Source organism: Apaloderma vittatum, unplaced genomic scaffold, assembly GCF_000703405.1.
Source record: "Apaloderma vittatum isolate BGI_N311 unplaced genomic scaffold, ASM70340v1 scaffold36275, whole genome shotgun sequence".
Lineage (NCBI taxonomy): Eukaryota > Metazoa > Chordata > Aves > Trogoniformes > Trogonidae > Apaloderma > Apaloderma vittatum.
In genome coordinates this window covers 3,790-11,229 of record NW_009719461.1, presented here as the reverse complement: position 1 = coordinate 11,229, position 7,440 = coordinate 3,790, and the positions used below count along the sequence as shown (strand labels likewise).

The following is a 7,440-nucleotide window of genomic DNA, read 5'->3' as shown; positions in this document are numbered from 1 at the left end:
GGGGGAAACAAAACAACAAACCCACAACACATTTCTAAGCGGCGCTGTATGTATATAAAAACAGCCCCCGCATGCCCAGATTAGTGGCAAGCCATTAATTTTGCATTTGCTCCTCTCGAAGGTTGAGCAACGTCCTCGCAAAAAGAAAAAGAAAAAAAAAGCCAGATGCGGCGCAGAGGGGGCGACTGTTTGCTTTGCCAAAATGAGAGAATAAAACAACCGCCGGGGGTGCAATGCGTTTATTCTCCTCCGTTTCAAAAACCTACCGGAAAAGCCCGTAATAATCTGTGCTCTGGGTATACCTGACCTGAGAGCTGGTATCCAGGATACAGCATGAAGCTGCTCTTTTAGCAGGCCCTCACTAACCAGTCTAAAGCGAGCAGCTAATGAGCTCTGCCTGTCCCAGGCACCTCCGCATCCCCCATCCTGCTGCCGGGACAGAGCGGTCCAACACCTACACCTGACGCACTCCCCCAGTTTAATCTGGTATTGCCACCTCTCACCAAACAGGAGATCTTAATGTTCCTGCTCATCACCCCAAAGGCCAAAAACCAGTTCAGAATGGCTGCTCTCTAACCCTGCGCTCGGCTCAAGCCCGTCAGAAAGGCCTGTGCAAAATTATACCCCGGAGGTACAAATTTTCCTTTGAAAACAGACCACCCTGCCAGGCAAATTAGCAGATGGATATAGGTAGCAGGCGCAGCTGCCGTATTCGACTCCACTTCTAGCATGCAGTTACCATTTAAAATAGATCCTGCAACTCAAAATAAAAGACGTTTCATCTATTTTTGTAAAAAGGAAAGGCTCGTCCTAAGGCAGAACACCTACTACTGGACGAAAAGGATAACTTTGTAGGGCAATTCTGTGTTAAGAGGCTATAAGAAGAATGTCATTAACCACAAAATGTAACCATAAAGACCATAAAACTCTACATTGTTAATTAATTAAATGCCTCATTAACTTTTTTTAACATGATTTATTCAATTTACAAAAAAATTAGCCATCACCACCAAATACAGGAACCCGTGGTGCCACAAACACACTTCTGGTTGCGTAAACATCTCTTGCTTAACGTTAAGAGAAAAGCTGTGAAAGTGCCACGGGGCAATTTAATGTCTGTTCAGGTGCTCTATTTAAACCAGCAATCTGAAAATCACTCGCAGTTAATCCAAAGAGTCAAGCTAGCACGACACCAGCCAAGATACGTGCCACCGCCGCTGCCTGCAGTTTGTCAGCCAAATTGCAAACAGCGACGTTCAAAGGTACATGCAAATATGCGTGCTCCAACCTCACCTACCTAGAGTTGCCCTTTGCATCCCCTCTCCCACCCGTATCCTGCAGCAGCTCCTGTCCTCTTCCCATGAGAAGGGGCCGGCACCCGCTGTGCGCCTCATCCCCCACGCCCCGGCACACCTGCTGCCACCAAAGAAGCGCTATTCTCCTCAGCCCAACCTCAAAATGTGGCCCTTGGGCAACGCTTTGTGAGCTGAGCCCTTCCCCGCAGCGCCCTGCCAAGCCCCAGAAGCAATGCTTGTTCCCGGGCAGGGTGTGGGAGCCCCAGGGGAGCTGTGCAAGGGCAGATGCTCATGAAGATCCTGCTCCTGTGCCACTGGCGACCCAGGGCCAGACCCTTGTGTGAGGAGGCATCCTCAGGACAAACCCTCTCCCGCCACCTGGATAAACCCTGTCTGCATTAGGGTTTAAACCCCCTGGAAACAAACACTAACTTTCCCTTACCGCTATCACACACCATACATTCCTTTAATTTCACTGCCTTCCCAGCCAAGATTTAATCCCAAATTCACCAGAGAACTTTCCAAGTCCAGACACACATCAAAAAGCAGCAAGCAGCACAAAGACAGCCAGTGTTTCCTCTCCTGTCAAATTCATTACGCAAACCTTTTGTAAATTTTTTCCCCAAAAGACTTTACGCTCCCTATAATTCCCCTGTCACAAAAAGTAAATTACAGTTTTAAGACTGCTATTATCTCAAGTCATTTGTTGCAAATGGGGAAAACAGAATGGATTCGAGAGCGTCCATACACTGGCATGTGTTGCTAACGTCCTGATGAAGCCTAGTGAAGAAAAGGCAAAGCTTCCCACCAGCTTTGGGCAGGGTTTTGCTCAGACCGCCTGGATTTCCAGAGCCGAAGACCATTTGCTGCACTGTCTTTAAGTAGCCTTGTTGGCTGCAGCCCTGCAATTTATCTGACCAGACACAAGCCGCGCTTGTCCTTCGGCATTTCGCTCTTATGTCGGCTCTTACGCGCAAAATTGCAACCGCTTGTGTCCTCCTTCCCCCAACTCTCTGGGGCACAACCGCCTTGTGCGGCTGAGAGTGTGGCAGAGGCACCTGAGCCAGCAGCACCTGGGGTCCCTGTGGGTCCAAGGAGTGATTTATACAGCTTGCCAGCACCTTGGCATGGCAGGGTTTGGCGCAGGCCACACGGCCGCAGGGCTAGCCACAGCAGCTATGAGAAGCCCGAGAAGCCCCATGTGTCCACGAGCATCCGGCACTCCCACTTCAGCATCAGCCCCCGGTCACTGCACCACGGACACCGAAGGGATGTCAGAAAAAAGATGTGTGCAGCTGCCACAGGTCACAGATGAGTAGATTATTACCCTGACCCCTCAGGATGATTTTTATTTTTTTTTTGAGAAATTTCTAACTTCTTGACCATTTTAATTTTTCTGGACACAGAGGGAATTCAGCTGTGGTAGTCTGGTCACTAGCAAGAAAAACACAGAGCTCCCACAGCTGACCAAACTAGCACAGCTCACCACAGGTCAAATGAAGTGGCGACAGGGCAGTGCAGCCACCCACCACTCCAAGCCTTGAGAGACACAGACGATGCTGGATCCCAGCGGCAGCTCGGATGCAGGGACTGGGCTCTCCCCCCCTGCCCTGGGCTCTGCCAACAACACAGCCCACTGCCACACTGCCAACACTGGCCAAACAGACAAGTCAAACAATCAGAATATTGAAGTCTATTAGAAACATGGTGTTCACTTGAACTTTTGGAGAAATTCAAGCCAGAAAATCAAAAATCCCAATCAGCTGATGATGGGAAGGCATGCTGAGCACACATGGTTTACCCCAAGACTTCCACCTTGGCAAGCCTGGGCATCTTCAGCTTTCTGCAGCCAGTCCGCTAACAGCCAATGCTGCAGCGAGCTCCTGCTAGATCAGCAAAGCAAACAGAGAGCCCTTGACCCCTGACTGAGCAAGATCTCAGCCCAGCACTAAGTTTCAGAGTTGCTCCCACTGAGCTGCACTCAGGAGAGCACATTGGGCACAGAAAGCAAAGAGCCCAAGAGTGCTCACCCCGACAGACACTGTACAGGAAGAAAGTACACACCAATAGCTTGGAGCACACGCTACAACACATTTTGATTTTGGATCCATTGGAAACTTTAGGTCCACAGGAAATTAAATCATTTAAATTATGGAGATTACCATAGCAACGTTCTAACAACCACTTCTCCTCCTCCTAGAGCTGAAGTGCCCCGGGTTAGAAGCAGCCTAGGGTAAACGAAACCTTTCCAACAAACCCTGGCTTCCAGAGCTGGAGAAGGCCTCCCTCCACACAAACCTCTCCAGCTACAAAAAAGGGAATTTCGAGGTTTCAACAAATCCTCAAGGCTGGGCAGGACCCACCTGGGCTCATGCTGATGCCACCTTCCAGTGCGGGGCTGAAGGCCAGCTCCAAGGTCCAAGCAGCCCTCTCGCTGCCAGCAAGAACCCTGCAGCCCCGCTGAAGGCAGCAATCTCTCCCTGCAGTGAAACACCTCTTCCCAAGACCTGAAGTTGAACAACATCGCTCATACCTACACATCCATACTTCCCCAATAAAAGCATGCTTCAAAACAGCAGAGCTAGGGGATTCGTCAGCTTCCGATTTTTGTAGCAACAGGGGGGCTGTTTCATTAGACAACATTCTTCCAGCTATGCGGAGCTTTTTCCGAGTGCTCCTGCGATGCATCTGATCATGCAAGAGGAGCACTCCACGCGCTACATCCTGCGTCACAATACCAGCTACTCCTCGGAGAAAAGAACAAAAAATAAAGAACCTTCTCCCAAACTACATGCTCTTCGCAAACAACAAAAGCAAGGATTGTACAACTTGTTAAAGATCACTATAAAACCAGAAAGAGGGTTTTAACTTTTGAGATAAAATATATTAAAATAATCACCGCACTGGGTGTTGGAAGAACCCTTACCTCATACCCCAGGCGTGCTGCCCGCTGCAGCAGCGTTTCTCCCGCGTTCTTATTGACGATGAGCCTCCGCGCTTCGGGAGGCATGGGCCGGCTCGGGGGGGACTCCTTGGCAGCTGGGAGGGCTGTGAGACGGGCAGCAAAGAGGGCGTCTGCTGCAGGCGATCGTACAGCTTCTGCTCGTACGACTTTGCTGGCGAGGAGTCGCAGTCTGAAGTAGGCTCCGGTCGCTTCCTGACTTTCCTTGTTACTGTGACCTGTCAAAACCATATTGTGGTTTGTGGGATTTTTAATCCTCTTTTTTTTTTTTTTTTTACAACACAGCGATGGGATTATATTTTGCCAGCAAAGAATTACGCTCTTCTGCTCGTCTTTAATTTTTTAAGAAAGAAAGACCCGCTAACACTTTTAAGCGTGAGATGCCTCACCCCCTGCAACAGCGCCTTTAACTCGGGTTGGGAAAAGGAAATACAAAATGTGCAAAGCATCCACAGACGGACGTGAATGCAAGCCCCACTACCCTGAATGCATGACAGCGCATTAGTTTTAAGCAGGCTGGCTCTGTCTTCTGAGAGGCTGGTAGACAATTAAATCTAAATAAAGATACCTTATCTTCAGCATTTTCGATATCTGTGGTGTCATCCCCTGTCAGAGATGACCTCCTTCTCCTCTCCTGCAGTGCCAAGTGTTTTGTTTTACACTGACGTTTCCCTGATGGCTTCTCACACTCGTATTTCTGTAGCAGAGATGCATGTTGGAAATCCTCCTCTTCGTCTGTGTACAGCCCATCTGTCTTCCGGCTTTCTTTAATTTTCTGCTGTTTGGCAGGCAACCTCGAGGCTGGAGTACAGCTTGGCTGAGCCTGCCTTTTGCCGTTTGCATTGGTGGATGAAAGGCTCTTCATGTGCGGAGACACTGGGAATACGGGCAAGCCTAAATGGGAGGGAAAAGGCATTACACGTTGCATGGCGTGTTAAAAGGAAAACATACTGCTAGCAGCACTTAATACAAGCTCCTCGACTGCTTAAGAGATCTACCAATTACATTTCCGAATCATTAATATTTTAAAGCGCTCCGCATTCAAATCGTAAATAGTGTCTTTGCCAGTTAACGTTACGTTAAGGAGTCAGGCAATGCTCCGGTAAAAATCGTTAAGCCAAAGAAAGCGCTCCGCCAAGGGTGCCAGGGCACCGCCAAGGCCATGCCGCCGCTCAGCCACCGGCGGAGCGGAGAGCCTCGCTGGGGGTAAAACTGGCCTCCTTACCTGGGACCTGCTTTATCTGAAGCGGGGAACCAACTCCTCCGGCAGCCTGGGCCCAGCCGGGCTCATCTGCCCCTTCTGGCTTAGGTCTGGGTTAGGTCTGGCATTAGGTCTGGGTTAGGTGTGGTCGCAGGGCAGACAAGAGGAGTGGTGGTGGGGGAGGGAGGGGAAAGCAAGAGAGGTGGTAGCATGGATGAGGTCATAGAACTGTAGAACCGTAGAAAGGTTCTACAGGGGGTGAACGTTGAGCTTAGCTCAAGATGGCAATAAGACAGGGAGGATCCCTTTGGTGCCATTTTTACTTCGAAGACAAACCAGGGGAAGAAGGGCTACTCAAGGAGCCGTCCCTATAGAAGCTCTGCGCAAACTTCCTTATCAAAAAGCGCAGGGATTTTGGGGAAAAAGCAGTGGACTGGGCTTTCCTGAGGACTACCCAGAACTGAGTCCTTCTGCGGGACCAGGAAGCCCTGGGACATCAGCGAACTGACGCCACTGCTCTGCCACCTGCAGCAGGACACGCGCAGGGCCGATTCTTCTCCGGGGGTTGGCTCTAACAAGCTGGATCCCGCAATCTGGGCCACACGCAAAAAGCGTGGTTACTTCTTCTTCCCAGAGTGCAAGCAGGTTTACAACAAAACAAGGACAGGAAAGCTGACTTTTTATAGTCTGAATTTCCCTTGAGAAGAGAGCTGAGGTGATCTCAGAACCTACTAAACTCCTCTGCAGAAAAATTAAAGGTTGCTGGAAAGGAAGGGGCACCTTAACCAAACAATACCACACCTCTGAGGGAAGGTGCAGAAAAAGCCCTGAGCACTCGGAAGAGGCTCCTTCGCTCCAAAAAGTCTCTGAAGTGATGCTACTTTCAGAAGAGGAGAGATGGCAGGAGCAAATAAGGCAGCTTGTAAGACCTTTATTCAAAGAGACTCAATCCAAAGCCAGTTGCTGAAAAAGGAAAATAAAATCTAGAATCCTCTTGGTGGGCAACTTCACACTTTTGTCTTCCTTTAAATAGATCTGTGAAAGCAACTTGCAGAAGGCTTTCTAGATTAAAGATGAAAACAGAAATCCCTCGTTTCTTTCGAGCCACTTTCTAGAAAAAGATGCATACCACGGCTTGCCAAGCAGATGTCAGGGAATTTACGGGACACACGATGTGCAGATTGTTCAGCAAAATCCCAGTAAGATTTTTAGGCTTTGCGATCCTGCAGGAAGGCGCCTAGTCGTAGGCTGAGCCTACACGGATGCAAGGTTGTCTTTCCAACTCTGCAGGCAGCATGAAGTAAGGAGTGTTTTAATTCTCCTGTTCCCAACTAACCTAACTGAGGTAGCTTGTGAAAAGCCCGATACGGAAATATCGTCATTATCTACTTAATCGCTTACTAAAAAAATCACAAATACACGAAGTAGCAGCGATCAGGCCTGTAAGTGCAAAGGGAAGTAAAAAACTGCTTCATGTAGAAAAACTAGAATAGAAAAGCAAAAAAAACCCCTCACAGTGCTGGAAAAAGACAGAAATACCAAGAGAATGGAGAAAAAGAAAAAAAAAACCCACAGGAAAAGAAGCCCATCTCAAAGAACTTCAGGGTTTCCCACACAGGGATGCCAAGGCATTAAAAGCAGAAGTTTAATCGCCACAAAAAATGTGTACTCCAGCCTGCAAGCTCCATGTAAACTCTCTGCTCCACTTTGACCCTCCACAGAGGCAACAGCAGGCACCAGGCTAAATGGGCACCGCAGCCAAGGGACGGAGAGCAGCAAAGCTATGCCCAGGAGCTTTGGGATCAATAATGTTGCAAGTGGCCAGCACTATCCAGAAAAAGCCAAGTGTCAGCCTGGGAAATGCAAGACATACAGGCAGAAAAAAAGCAAGCGATTAATCCTGGAATCCCACTCCATCTTTTTGACCACCACATTTGTGAAGAAAGAAGAAAAACAAAAGCGAGCAGGAATATCCCCAAATA

The 7,440-nt window shown here is 48.9% G+C and overlaps 1 long non-coding RNA gene across 1 annotated transcript in view; it reads right to left on the bottom strand.

The window, feature by feature from the left end:
* Positions 1-4,246: 4,246 nt before the first annotated feature.
* The window catches only part of LOC104274883, a 6,742-nt gene continuing 3,548 nt past the window's right edge, over positions 4,247-7,440 (bottom strand). Inside the window, exons 2-3 of the long non-coding RNA XR_717829.1 lie at positions 4,826-5,151; positions 4,247-4,475 (exon numbers count right to left, since the gene is read on the bottom strand). This is a non-coding gene — a long non-coding RNA (uncharacterized LOC104274883). The remainder of the gene's footprint in view (positions 4,476-4,825; positions 5,152-7,440) is intronic.